We start from the raw sequence: 16013 nt of genomic DNA on the forward strand, positions 1-16013 counted from the left end.
ATAAAACAATTATTGAATTTATAATCCATAATTCCATTTTAATGTAAAAATCGGAGAGCAAATGCTAGCTGCTAATGGTTGCCACCACAGCTAGCTGCTGCTTCCGGTCAAGCAGCAGTCTCAGTGAGATATAAATATATAAATATCTTTGCGTTTTGGACTAACTTTAAAATATTCCCATGCTTTTGAAGACCTAGGGCGAGATGTTTTCGTTTGAGGGCTTCGTGCGCAATCCTGTGAGGAGGAGTTGGTAGCCGTTTCAGTCTCCATTGTGTTAGAAGTGCGATTGCAAACTGCTTGTTGCTTTGGGTGACCCACGTGTGTGTGGCGACCATATATACAGTCTATGGTGGCGACGCGTCGACGCGGAAATATGTCGTCGACGATATTTTGAAGTCGACGCGTCGCTACAGCACTACTGGGCACACCCGCCCAGGTGAGAGGGGCCCTGTGGTGCTCAGTGGAGTAGCTGATACAGGGTGACATGGAAAGTGATTTGACAGTTATTGCTGTTTGTTAAATAGACTGCGTTGCCTCTGCCTTGCATAGGCAGCTTGCCGATGTCTGGGCACATTAATCAGGGTGTCATGTCATCACAGCAGAGGAGTTATGAATGAGCTACAGTAGTGTTGGAGAGCAGGGCCGCTGGGACATGTTCAGACCTACTGCTACAATTTTGTAAGCGGCAGGGGAAGGAGGCTGCTACTGCAAATATTATGTGCATATTATATGTGATGCATTGGACAACAAAGCTGGATAAAAAAAACATCATTAATCTAGAAGTCTAATCCGTGGCAGAAAGGCAATTATCTCACAAATACTGTCCATGTTTTCTCACTGTCTGTGGGCACAATCCAACCATTTTAACCATGAATAAGTCACACTTCATGACAATCTGAGCATGTAAATCAAACCATTACTCAACCATTCATCCATAAATACCTACAATCTGCAAGTGCATTAACTCATAGGACTTAGATTTTAAAAGTAACATTTAAAGATCAAAAGATCTTTGGTAAAAATATATAATACTTTCAGAATTTGCAATATAGGAAATTGATTACTTGAAATAAAACAAGTTTGAGAACATTTGATATAAAAGTACTCAAAACAGATTTTTGGACATTTATTTGGCCTATAGGAAGAGATTAAAATGACGACAGGGACATTGAAGTAGAGATTATAAAGTAGTAGTAGGGATGGGTATCGTTAAGGTTATAACGGTACTACTACTTTTATCGATACCGCTTATCGATCCGGTCCTTTAACGGTACTCTTATCGGTTCTTTTAAAAAAATTAAAAAAAGGTAAACCAACAAAACAAATTGTAAATAATGTGAACTTACAGAACTGTAAAAACCAAACAAAAAACAAGTATTTACTTGAAAAATACAGTAGTACAGAGCAACACAGGTGGGGCAGACAGACAGGTATGCTGCCAAAGGCTTAACGGTTCTTCTGGAGGAAGATTAAAGCATACATAACATACCTGACGTGGAAACGTTACTCGTGGATGGGGCTACAGAGCTAATAGAAAGACAGTCGAAAACGGTGCATTTCTCCGTCTGAATGTGGATCACTTTTGCTAAATGTTTAGACAAATTGCTCGTGTTACCGCCCTTAAATGCTAAACTCTTATTGGACTTTTGGCAACGAGGATTGTCCACATCGAGACGGGTAAAATGTAACCACACCTTGGAGCTCTTAGTTCTCTCTGGCATCTCCGCCGTGTGTGTGGTTCTCTCTGGCATCTCCGCCGTGTGTGTGTGTGTGTGTGTGTGTGTGTGTGTGTGTGTGTGTGTGTGTGTGTGTGTGTGTGTGTGTGTGTGTGTGTGTGTGTGTGTGTGTGTGTGTGTGTGTGTGTGTGTGTGTGTGTGTGTGTGTGTGTGTGTGTGCATGTAGCAGCCGCGTGTATGTAAACTGCCCCCCCCCCTCGCACACAGACGGGGGAGAGAGATCTCTCGCCTGGATTGGAAAGACGCATTTTGTAGTCTTATTGCATATTAGAAACGAAGTTGGCGAAACTAAAACTGCAATATAATGTTTATAGCAATAATATATGTGACTTTTTTTAAATGTCTCCAGTACCGATAAAAAGACCGATAACGTCGCAGCTTAACGGTACCACAGTCTTTAATAATTCAGCCCCGAGGCCCATTTAATACCGGGGCTCGGTACCCATCCCTAAGTAGACAACATGTTAAGTATTATTATTATACAACACTAATAGCCCATTCTTTATAGCATTGTTGTGGAACTTTAAACAATCTCAATTAACATGCCATAAAAGAAGAGTAACACCCCCTTGTTTATCTTGGGCAAATGTTTGACCTTTCAGCTTAAACACAAGAGCTGAGGTCTACTAAAATACTGCCAATACTGCAAGTGGAAACCCAAGATAGTACAGAGGTTTGAGTGTGAGGAAAGGGTTTTATCCAATCAGACCCTAGAGACAGAGGACAGAGTCGCAGGGCGAGATGCATGAAGTGATACGTTGCTGCAGCAATTAATGAGGCCAGGGGACCTGAATCTCACTGAATCGATCGATATGTAGTGTCACTGTTGTAAAGCTCTATTTAACACTGCAGTTACATGCTAACAGCAATTAGCCCATTAATGCAGGCCAACACAAGGGGAGAGATAATGTACTGATGCCCGTTTAACACATGGTCACACATATGCAACACACACACACACACACACACACACACACACACACACACACACACACACACACACACACACACACACAGCTCTACATTTTGTATCCTGAAGCTCCTTCAGCCCTTCAGTTAGTGTCTGAATGTCATCAAGCTTCACAGAAACACTTAGCACAAAACTCTAATTGTGCATGAGTTGATGAGTGTGTAGGTCTGTGTTAAAGACTAATGGCTCAAAGAGTGAATGAGCTTTATGTGAAACATGTTTTCTAGAGCAAAACAAACAGCATAAAGGATCAGTATGAGAATGAACAAAGACTGCACTTATGTCCACTAATTGTGGAGAATAAAAAAAAGAGGTAAACCTCTCAATTAACATGCCAGAGAGAACATTTTCTCAATTGCTGATTAAGGCAACTCTGCTTTGTCGTTTAGCCTCAACGCAAGCCCATTGAACTGATTAATCTATACTAGGGTCGACACACCCATGTCTATATTTATACTTATGTAAGCTTTGGGTGCTTTAAACGTATATTAATCACCATCACAATTTGAAATCATATACAGATGTTTCTGAAGTTTAGGAATTCAGTTTAATTTCAATATATTTTTATCTTATTAGCTGTGTTTTGCTTTGACAGATTTAAAATCTTCAGGCTACATTACATCTAATCAGTAGTGTTATTTTGTGTAGAATTTGCTTCTCCGGGCCTTGGGCAATTAACTGAGAATCAATTGTTTTCTCATTAAAAGCTTTCAAAATACAAATGCAATTGACATGGTGTATTTTCACACAGCAACTCAATTACATTGGGTCAATAATTAAAAAACATGAGGGGTGTAAAGATTAACCAATACAAGTCAGATAATCGATATTTTGTTATCTGAACACTGAATTTTGAAGGGAATCAGTTGAAACAAATCATCTTATCCTGGCCCGAGATCAAGAGTAGACACTATAAGACATGATAAATGAATAGTTATAAGTCCTAACAAGTTATCTGTGCTGTTGCCTGTGACATATATTTACAGTATGTAGTATACTCCAAACAAGTCGAGGCAAAATAAATCAAACTAACTTTAGCACTAGGAGGAGCACATACATTTACATTACTCGACATTCAATAATGAGACTTTGGCGAGCATTGTAATGCTAAGGCCCCCAAGTCTGGATAAGTAGGCTGTCAATCTAGATTCTACAAAGTAATTCTTAAAAACAGAGCTTTTGGGTATAAAATGTACATACTAAAAACTGATATTAAGAATGTGTCAAATAATGATGATTTGTGTTGCATTTCTATGTTTTATTCAGATCTACATGTTTTTGACATCTCTCATTGCATAACATGAAAACAAGAATTATTGGCTTGAGTCTATTGGAAGACAAGGCGAGCCTCTGTGTTAAATTGGATTTAGGAGGAAATGTCAGCTGCACTCATTTGGTTGATAGAAGCTCAGTGGAGTGGCCATTAAACAGTAAAACAGCTCTCTTTATCAGGAAGCTGATAGATGAGGCAGTCATCTTTATTCACAGCCTTCGTTGTCAAATGGAACAAATCTTTGCACAAGCCTCTCTTTCCTCTTCCTCACCCTGTTTTTCTCTCTTTCTAGCAAACCAATTTGTCATCATTATGAAACAAAAGAAGCCTCTTCAGACTTTTGTAATTAATAACAATGGTGTAATCAAATTAAGGGCCATCCTCTTCCCTTCAGTTTTTTTGTAATGTAGCAATTATAATGCCCTAATGAGTTTGCGCAATTGCGTGCACAGTGCACACTGTTCAGATTCTCGAAACCCCACTGCGACACCCCGGGCATCTTTTGATAATAAGGTTAGAGAGAGAAGATAGGGTGAGACATCAAATAGGGTTAGGGAGACCGAAAGACCGGAAAGATCAGTCTCTCTGCATGGTGGCGACACAGGGCAGTGGGGCGCCATTCAGAGAGTCTAAGGTAAGACAAGCCAAAGGGGTAGTTAGGTTGAAATGACAGAAAGTGAATGAGGAATGAGGAACTAATTAACGTGAGACCACTACGGTGGAGCTTTAGAGGGTCCCGTCAAAGACTGAGACAGCAGAGACAACACAGGATGAGTCAGACGGGGTGGGATGCATGGGAGGGGGCAGAGGAATAAAGCAGGATAGAAAGGACGCAACATAAAAGGATTACAGGCTTTCACAAAATCTAAAGGAGAAGCACAATGGGATATCTTTATATTATGGTACCAGAGAAAGGAGTAGAGACAGAGGGCTTGTTAATCAGTGGCCTGCAGTGCAATAACATTGCATTAACACTGCTTATGGTGCACACTTTTTGAATCAAGCTCAATACACATTTAAAAGCTATTCATTACACATTTCAAGGCATGATAAGATAAGGACTAAAAGAGCAATCTTTTCCCACTTCCTTTAGCTCTTTTCTGTTCTTTGGTTTTAGCGCCTGGCCGACGCGCTCACACCAGAGTTCCTGTTAGCCGGTAATTATCGGACTTTGACTGATAAAATATGCTGAAGACCAGCAAATCTAAATCTCTCCGGTCAAAAAATAATTTCCCCTTAGCGCAATACCGCATCAGTTGCGCAACTTGCGCCACTTATGTGACAGACAAGAATAGTCAATTCTAATGTCTAACACTTAATGTGGAGAAAGAGATGTATTGTTTAGGTGTCTTTTAATAAGCAGGTAGTCATATCATTAGCTAGAACTATTTAGATCTGATCGATATGGACATAAACGCGAGTGAAGTCTAATCTGATGGGAGAGAGAGATCAGCTGCTGCTGACGAGTCGACACGCAGCTCTGCATAATCACCTGCAGCGGTGAGCGGAACAAAACACACACTTCAGGTTAGAATATCACACGTAGCTATTTTAATTACCTCTCAAACTACCTAAACTAGTTATAGACATGTTTAGTTTTACTGTCGGGTCACTCATTACTGGATCCGAAAGCTGCATGACACTGACGGGCTGTCAGGAGAGAGCGCTCTGTTTATTATTCCCGTGTTATTGTAAGTTACTGTACACTTTTGAATAATGTAGTTAATCTACTATAATTAGTTTGTTTAATATCAACAAACACAAAAAAACAAAAGAGACATTTGACCGGCACTTTTCTAATTTGTCCGGAAGATTTCAACTTTAACGGACATTTTGACCGGCAAAACAATATTCTAACGGGAACTCTGGCTCACACATCACTCAGAGATATATTGTTTGTTTTTGGTACATTTATTTCCATATTATCATTTCCTTTTATTCACTGTTCGTTCTCTTCTTTAAACAAAAATGAAGGCATCTTACCAGACGATGTTGAAACAGTTTCGTCACTTAAATAAACAAATTGTAACTTCTCTGCAGTGCAGCGGTCCAAAAACCGTGTGGCTTCACAACCAAAATAGAACACAGAGCATAATCAGCAGTACTCTTTTAACCAGTTGAGGCAATCGCAGCACCAATCAGCCTCTCCGCCCAACCGTGGCTGCGGCTCACGATCAACTGACACCAATCAATTATACTCCATTACATACATTAAATGATTAAATAATCAAAATAATAAATCCACGTTTTGGCTCCTACAGGACCACATCTGTGTAGCCTCGTGACCATTTCAGTCAACAACTATATTTGTATTCTGGATTCAAAAGCAAGCTGATGGAGTCAGTGGGCATGTCAGATTTGGAGCGGTCTAGCCTTGTCATGGCAGTCTGGTGACAGGTCGGACAGGTGATATATCTGATTGTCTTGACAGGTTTGAAAAGTCAAACCCTATCCACATGACGCACATCCTTGATAAGGCTCAAGTCATTTAATGCTGACTGGTATGACTGGTATGACAAAAATAAATGCTTGCAACTCAATAAACACTTGAAAGGGATAGGTCTGTTATAGAGTGGTGCAGGAACGAGCCCTAAAACCCGGAAGTGAGTTAGCATTTTACCACTCCCGGTTCCCTCGTCTCAGAGTCAATGGGTTTTTTTAACTAGTTTTTGGAAAATAGCTTGAAATAAGGTCTGTGGTTGACACCTATTTAAGAGACGGATCACGTTTTGTTCTACGACATTAAATACACCAGCAGAGACCCCACTGGTGATTTTTGAAGAGTTTACATGTCTGAAAAACGATGGTTGTTAACAAGTGGCGGAATAGGACTACAGAAGTTGTCGAGGACGTTGTACGTCATTACGCCGAACACGTAAACACTCCCGCTGAGTTTGTCTGCCCCTGTGTGAAGCTGACCATTGAGCGGCCCGACCAAGTAAGGAGGCAGAGGCAGAACGTCCAAATACAACGAGGTGTGGGCATTTATTCATCACTGACACATGATTCACAGCCTCAGTTGCTGTCCACCTGAACACAGTCAGCAGCCTCAAGGATCTCACACCCAAAATCACAGAACACACAGAGCCTAAATACCCACAGACTAATCAATCAACAAGACAAAGGTGAGGGGGGGAGGAGACAACACAGGGCACCAGGTGAACACAATCAGGAGCAACAGACAAAACGGGTTTGGGGAACACCCCCAAACCAAACCACATGTGCAATATTACAAGGCCCGAAGCCGTCAATCCACAGTGACGAAGTTACCTTCGTCACACCCTGTTCTGCTTGAAAGCAAGTAACTGCAAACTGTTAAAACAAACGCTTCAACTTGTACAATTTTGAATCTGTATTTTCGATCTTAAGTTGGCATGACGTTTAAGTCGTGCGACCCTGCTGTAGTTTGTTTATAGCATAACGTTAGCATTTTACTTCTGGCGATTCGATTTATGATTCGAAAATTATAAAAGTAGGGTAGACATGTGGTTATTATCCGGCTGAACACAACGTGCATTTATCAAACAGGTTTGTTTTCCACAGACTAGGGGTGTAACGGTTCACAGAAGTCACGGTTCGGTTCATACCTCGGTTTGGGGTTCACGGTTCGGTACGGGTTCGGTACAACAAGGAAAAGCAAAAAAAAAGGCCCAAATGCATAATTTTTTTTGCTGTTATTTATTTTTAACAGTAGTGCAAGTTTTGGTATGAAAATAAGGAACTCTAACATTTGGAATCATTAACTGTATTACACAGTTAAAAACAAACCATACACAGTAACACACAGATGGCCATATTATTTATAATGGCTGATGTCAAACAAAAAGGTTAAATAAGCTGTACAACTAAAAAGAATGTCTTGAAAATATTAAAATAAATAATAAGAAAGTGTTTCAATCACAATCAATAAAAGGCAATACAGAACTGTATAACATCTCCTGATGTCAAAATATAAAATAAATACAATAATATAAAACAAAATAAAATCTGTACCTTTAGGAGCAATGTCTAACATGTGTAATTAACTTGTGAGTGTGTGAGGCCATTATGCCTAAATAAAGGTACTCAAGCTTTACTCTATTTTCAAGTTTTTCTTCAAAAAGATGAGTTTGTCTATGTTGTCAGCAGTGAGGGCAGATCTGTTGGCGGTAACTAAGTCACCTGCCGGCGAGAAAACCCTCTCGCTGCGGACTGAGACTGACTCGGATGTGATTGAGCATGTTTGACGTGTTACCACTAGCATACCGCACCACTGTCGAACAACGTCGACACACCGTCCTCGTCCGATCCACAACTCGCACCCCATCATTGTTGTAGTCCACAGGGAACCCAAAATGTTCCCACACACCTGATTTAAAAGAAGCAGGTAGGTTTTCTAGCTCCTGTGTGTTGTGTGAACTCGCCGTAGCTACTAACTTTTCTTCTTCATATATTGTGTTTGTTTTGTTGTGTTTTGTTTTGTTCTTGTTCTTCATTTGTTATTTACGGGCGGCTGGCTTTTAGGCGCAATACCGCCCCCTGGATTATATAGTGTAATACTGTCCTGAGTGACAGACTTTTTTCCCACTCGTAAAAAAAGGCGTATTCGCCGTGTGACTGCATGTGCCGAACCGTGACGTCCGAACCGTGACGGTACGGGACGAATACGGATACCGTTACACCCCTACCACAGACACAATATTCCAAAATCCTATGGAGAAATCCCATTGCTTTTTGTTGAGGGATCCCTTGCGCAGCTTACTTCCGGGTCGGCCTACAAACATACGTCATCACTGCACCACTCTATTGGGGGTTGGATGTTAAGATCCAATGGTTTCATTTGTATTTTTCAGGTCATAGCAAAGAGAGCACTTCAAAGTTGAACAAGGGTGTGCAAATGTGTGTTGGTCACTGTGTGTGTGTCCATCAATAAGTGTATTTCCCTGGTCATTCCTTCCCTGCAGCACTCAATTAAACGTGACACCGACTGTGACACAATCAAAGCCCTCTGTGCTTTTTATAATAAGTGTGTCTAATGACAACACACCCACATAATGAATACAACAGTAATTATCACGGCCAGGAATTTATCTGAAATAAGTTTATTAAAAAGAGTTGTTAGATGATTACCACTTACATGAACAACACCTAAACTCCCTATGGCCAACATAGTAACTATGTATTCTATCTATCTATGAATTGTATGTTTTGTTTTACCCTTCAGTGCTAATGGGCTCTGCCTACAATGTTCATGCTAGCTATTTACAATTACTTTGCAAGCAATTGAAAAAACATATTTAATCCATATCGTATTTAATACAATGACTGATCTAGCCTAAGATTTTTCTTTGTCAGATACAGATACAACTATGGGAAGGCAAGGCAAATGACTGCTATGTCGACATTGTTATCTGCCTGCTACAGAGCAATTTACATGTCATAACAAACACCATTCAGAAAGGAATCTGCTGAGGTAGATTGCATGGTTCATCAAAAACCAGCAAACAACCTGCTAAAACTGCATGATTGAAGTTGGGAATTGCCTTTCTGCTGTGGAAACTTAAACAAGTGAGACACAGAGTCAAATTAGCAGGTGGGGCCAAAGACCCCGACTGGTTCTCAGGCAGAGAGCCCTAACCAAACACCTATGTTCTCCTACAGCTCGGCATGCTGCTTCCAATTAAAGGAGCTGTCACGTCCCATTGAGCAAATTGCTACCATCCAGTCAACCTCCCATGGACCAAGAAATAGTACATAATAGAAGATTCACCTTAATCCTGGGACACATACACTTATCTCCTGTGCAGAGGGCTGGGAAAGCAAAAGAGAGAAGTTAGGAGAAAGAGTTAAGGGATGAGAGAGAAACAGAGAGAGATGTGAGTGGGAGGAGGATGTAAGAAAGCAACGTTGGGAAGCAATGCAAATTCTCAAAGAGGAAAGGATGAGATGGAGCGAGAGTAAGAAAATAGATGGAAGTGGAGGTGCAAAAGTGGAAAGCGATGGCAGTGAAAAACGAGATACTTTCTGTGTTTTTGAATATAAGCAAAGCCCCTGGATTAATCAGTCTGAGTCATGGTGCCACAGGGGTCCTCTGTTCTTTTTAACTCTGTTCAGACTGTTGCACTAGCCCGCAGGCTAAAGAATCCACTCACATTTACCCCAAGACCTAATTACAATCTGCCAAATATTCTCAACAGAATGTGCTACATATGAGAGAACATGCAAGACTTTGCTGCAAATACAAACACACACACACACACACCATATTGTTTACAAGAGATAATACCATATGTTAAATATTTGCGATATTTGTAAATCATGTACTTCAACATGCAATTACAACAAAAGGCTTACAAAATGGACTTGGATGCGATTTTCTCAATTTTTGCCATGTCACAGAAATTCAGAAACTTCATTTTGTGAATTGGAGAAAAGTATACCATGTAGTAATACGACTCAAAACCGTACATAAACAAGTAGGTTTAAGTTGTTAGTAATGTGGGCTGTTTTTTATGGGTTTGACCATGCATTGCATCAATTACAAGTTAAAATGACCTTAATGATTGGAGGTTTATGGTCTTGTTTGATGTGGCTGTGATTGTTAAATCCAGCCTCCACGTGCAGTTAACGCTGTGTTTATGACGCAAGCAGTCCAATTAGGTGTCCCTCTCTTTTTTGTAGTTCCATCCCAAATCCCTTAGTGAATGATCTCTCTCCGGCTACAAAATGCCGCTTTCACACTGTACTAAACTAAAACCTGTCTAATAACACTGAATCAGGATTTGTACAGTAAATAAGAACACCTTGGACTGCGTTATAACCTTGGGAATCCAGGCTGGTAGTGGCTTGTAAGGTATAATGCTTTATACAAAACTATTTTTTTCAGTAAATACTAAGTCAAGTTTAAGTTTTGGTGATTTATAAGTAAGGCATCAGTGATAACAATAAAAGTAGCTAACCAGTACAGCCATTGTGGCCACAGTCAGTCTCCGTTATGTTTCCATACAATTGGGTGTATTATGACCACTTATTTAGAGGGTTGATATAATTTATAACATAACAATATATACCATTTGTTTTTATTTATAAGCCAGCCAATCAGAAACAAATATTTTTCAAGATGATCAAAAAGCCTATGTTCCATTTAAAGTTGGGGGAAGGGACTGAAAATGACCTTGCATAACATGCAATCAAAATCATATATTGTTCAGACTCACAATGAGAGAAAAACAAGAAAAGTGTGATTGATCTGTAAATCCACTTAGACCAATCTAAATGAGGAGAAAATATTCCCTGCGCTGTTAAAACTCAATTAAAGCCCTTTACCAAAGCATGGTGACACTTCAAAAACAACTATGTAACCGCACAAAAGAAACTACATACATGTAAAGTTGGATTTGATGCCGAATTTCAAATCGAAGTAATGTCCTTTAACTACCAGGGCACTTCAATTAAATTCAAAACCTTTATTTATCCAGGTGAAATCCCATTGAGATCATTGATCTCTTTTTCAAGGGAGACCTGCAGCAGTAGGTTCCACATGAAGACATAAAAACATAAACAACAGAACAACAAAAGGACATCATACAGCAACATTTACAGGGATTACAATTTACATATCTATCCACATGTACAGGTACCAACAGCATCTGATTGTGTAGCATCCAACCGAGCTTTAAAAACAAGTACCAGATTGGTAACTTCAAAACAAAATGTGTGGATGGTTAAAGATAATGGTTTCCCAGGCAGAATAAGGACCCAAAAGACAAGGGGAATGTCTAATAACTATGAAACATTGGTATCATCAGATTTGGATACCTTATGCAGAGAGCAGGCCATGACACAGTAGCACCAAGATCCATTCCCATATTCTCCTTTATTACATTTCTACACTGCCAGACTGCCAACACTTCCTAGCAAGAAACATCATTATGACTTCCAGTTAGCAAAGCCCACCATCGCCTCAAGACTGTAGCGAGATCTTTATGTCCTTCCCACGGCCCATGTGGTTACGGCCCATGGCCCACGGCCCATGTGGTTACGTAAGGTTCAGCAAGAAGAAGAGAGCTACTTCAATTAACGTTAATGAGCAAAAATGAATCCAGTCAGCGGGGCTCACTGGTGGTGATTCAGTGACTGGAGCTATTAACACAGACTGAGCAAGATGCTCACCCTGTTCATGTTGACACATCCTTTGCTATAATGGCTTACCAAAGAACAACCATCATCTCAGAGAGCATCATGTCACGGTATTCTGATCATAACTAATTTCATTCGGTGTGAATTAGAGCTGTATGTTTTGTATGCGCTCTCATGGATGTAAAGAGACTGTGTAATAATGAGTCTCAACAGAATCTAGCACCCCGGGCTCCGAAAGCCACAGCCTGCTTCAGACCAAGACAGCTGGCAGACGTTTAAATACACTGTTGCCCAACTTCAGCATAACATTTTCAATTTCAGTCTGAGCCAAACATGAAAAAACGAGCTAATTGCCTTTCATGCACAAAAATAAAATCTATCCCTATGTTTAAAATAAGACACCCTATGATCAAACATCAATATCGTCACAGCAGGAGTCTTGTGCTGCTGCTAAACTGCCGCCTGCGGGGAAAAAGACCCATGCAACATTTTCCATCAGAAAAATATTCTATTGGAACATTTTCACTGATGTCAATATGAGAATGTGCCTTTTGATGTGCCCCCTGGGTGTAGATCATCTGGCTCACACAGACATACATTTAGGTAGGCATAGACTACACTGAGGCGGGAGGAAGTGTTAAGTCTCCCAGTCTATACCAACCTCCCATCGCTCTTGAGTTTACTTATCATGGCCAGCTCTCTGTAATTTTCAAATTAATAAATCATTAGTGGCTCCAGCATGAGGATTAATCAGTGGCGGCTGGAGCTGCTTCTGCCTCTCTGTGGGAGTGTACTGTCACTCCCACCACATTCACATAAAGCGCCATCAGCAGCAACTCGCTGTCGATTGGCAGCGCTGACTGTGGGGGATTAGAAGTGGCAGCCTGGAACCTCCACATAATGCTCATTCCAGCACTCTGTCTTTTCTGCCTCTCAGGCTTTGTTAAGGAGCAAGTGTTGCAGAACTGTATATATACAGTATTTACATATGCAAGGTTTATCTGTAATGAAAATCTGCTGTAAGAAGATGATCTAACTTTGAAGGAAACATGTTGAAAGCCGGTTTTAAGAGCTCTGGCTAATTGAGTCAGTGAATATAGGGGGGTGGATGGGGTAGGGAGGGATTGATACAGTGACATAGAGAAGAGGAAGACAGGTTAGAGGAGGCTGGGAAAGAACAAGTGCTCTGCTGGATCGAAATGGAGAGAAGCATGCCCAAATAATCGCTCAAAAGGCACTCATGACACTGAAAAAGCTAATGGATTGTTTGTTCTCGAAAATAAAATAGTCCTTCGAATCCAGCTTTCCATGGTACTTGATTGATTCTCACAAAGGGAATGAAAACAGTATTAAGAGACAAAAGAACAATGGTTTAGTTACAAGGCTTTAAGTGGATTATGGATAACACCACCATAATAAAAAACATTTGCATTTTTAGATGTTTTTTAAAAGTTAGTGATGTTGAATTGATGGCAAGGGATTGGCATCATTCCATTATTTTTAAGTAACAATTTGAGATAAAGTCATTAAACGCTTCGAGATTTGTCTTGGCAGATGAGAAGCGCTATATCAATTAAATGTATTATTATTATTAAGGAACATACCTTTCTAAGAGAGTATGTTGCATTGTGCATTTTATCAAATATTAGTCTCAAAGGTGAAAGGAGTAGCTAGCATGCCATGAGCCAGCAGCTTTCCATCAAGAGGAGCATCCTGCAGGGCAGGAGTGGACCTCTATTCAATCAGCCAAAGATTTAATAATTTCTTATTCTCAAAAGTACGGCATCACACCAGGAAATTGCTATGTCAACCTCCCCATTATTATTCCCTCACATTCTTGGTGAATTAACATCTTGACATACAGCTATGGAAATGTTTTACTTCCAGAAAGCACTTAATGAAGCACTCATCAAGATGTTATCTTAGTCACCTTGAGAAGCACTAAAAATGAGTCATGTGAAACTTCTATCAGGGCACCTAAGGATGTGATTGTAAGTTAATACATTTAGATGATTCGTTTTTTTAATTATTATTATTAAGGGAGATAGGAGAATAGTGCATTTTGTTTCAAGAGGAACTTAAAAGTCAGCAACAAAAACAAGTGAATTTTCCGTGCAGACAATATGACCTTCATATTATCATAAGACTTGACATAATTGTGACATTTGTGGTGGAAATAATATTTGCAATGTTTTTATCCGTTTATTATCATATGCATCAGTCCAATATTAGCTTCCTTCTGAAGCAGGCTAGCGCAGCACAAAAACATTGAGGTGTTTTCAGTTCAATTCAAAGAGCTACAGGGAAATGTACCTGACTCCGGTTGACAATTAATAAGCAATCTGTACAATAGGAGATATGATGCATTACATATGCCTTGTTATTGTGTCTGTATCAACTCTGCAATGCATTTTTATAAACTTTGAGAATCTGGTCATGAATCGCATCTCTTTCTACCTTTGCATATCCCGCACGTCTACTTTGATTTCTTCCCTTGTCAGGAGAAAGCAAGTCTTTGTCTGTGGTCTTGAGGCTATTATAATCGAACAGGAGAAACTTATTTTTAAAAAAGGTATAAAAATATCCAGGTCTTTATGACCCACAGTCCCAGTATTATAAATCTAATATTAAGAAGTTCCCGGTGAACGGCAGCTGAAAAAGAGTCTGTTCTGGTAAGATGCCACATAAAATAATACAAAAACAACTCCTGAATTCAGGGCAGCGCTCCAAATGTACTTAATATGCTAAATATATTGCTTATAAGCTGTGCAAATGTGCTCGAATGTGAACGAGGGACGTCCGATAATGTAGTCTGTGCTAAGGTGGTGGAGTGCTTTGGATGGAGACTTCAGATTGTGGCCAGAGGATCAAAGAAATTCACTTTGCTTTAAGTGCTCATGTTTTATATTCTTTCATCTTTGAACTCAAAGACTTTAAAAAATGTAATTTGACGATAATAATGCCAGTGAGTACCTTTTTTCTTCTTTTCTCTTGCTTCAGGTGTACATTAGTGTCACATATTTCCTAAAAAAAGGCTTTGACACATTACTGGGACAAAGTGTTCTTGAAGAGTGACACTAAAAAGGCAAAAGACAAACATTGTATTAATGATTAATGCTGGTAAAGCAAACTCAACACTTCCTGTTGCCTCCCAGGAAAGACAATTTAATATGGCTGTTGGGGAGGGGAGGGGTTTGTGTATCTGCGTTTAGGACATTTGCAAAGACATGTATTTAAAACTGACTGGTCCAAAAATGAGAGCTTACTTAATTACTTCCTTTTTTGTGCAGTAAAAACCACGTTTTCTTTCACATTATAGATTATTAATTAAATAAGCAGGCTTGGTGAAGTGAAAACAAGAACGTATGCTTGCTTAGTCTTATGCAGTTGTTCTATCAAAGCTTAGATTATCAAAGCCAAAAAAAGGCAGACAGATTTCAAATGTACTCTGAGCCCCCTGAGCCAAGAGCTGCACTTCGGTTGTCTGTTTGCCAAGCGTGATCCAGCAACACTTAAGGATTATAATTCTTCTTCAAAAGCTTGAAGTTGGGCGTAAAGTCTTGTTGACGAGAAAAGACACTGACAAGGACATGACACACACGTCAGACTATATTTGATCATTGAATAAAAAGGATTTGCCATGTGTGTATAGAGGAATATGTATGTACTTTATGTGTTTGAGTGTGTTTGAAAAAGTCTCAGATATTGGAAATAGGAAAATGATATGCAAACACTAAAACCCTCTGATTCTACAGTTCTATTTCTTCAGGCCTCCTTGCATACGCCGCTGGACCTGTTAAGTGTTTGGGCCCTTAAATGAATCCTTTCCTTTAATGTTAATGTTCCCCATTTGCTTTTCCTCTAACAAAGTGCAATGTTCTGCTCCCTTTTACCTCCCTAGCCCTCTGTCTCAATG

The 16013-nt window shown here is 39.8% G+C and overlaps 1 protein-coding gene across 4 annotated transcripts in view; it reads right to left on the reverse strand.

Moving 5' to 3' along the window:
• Positions 1 to 16013, reverse strand: part of grik4 (glutamate receptor, ionotropic, kainate 4) — a 329869-nt gene that overhangs the window by 273510 nt on the left and 40346 nt on the right. The gene's annotated exons all lie outside the window — the stretch shown is intronic.

The sequence above is a fragment of the Gymnodraco acuticeps genome, unplaced genomic scaffold (assembly GCF_902827175.1).
Source record: "Gymnodraco acuticeps unplaced genomic scaffold, fGymAcu1.1, whole genome shotgun sequence".
Taxonomy (NCBI): Eukaryota; Metazoa; Chordata; class Actinopteri; order Perciformes; family Bathydraconidae; genus Gymnodraco; species Gymnodraco acuticeps.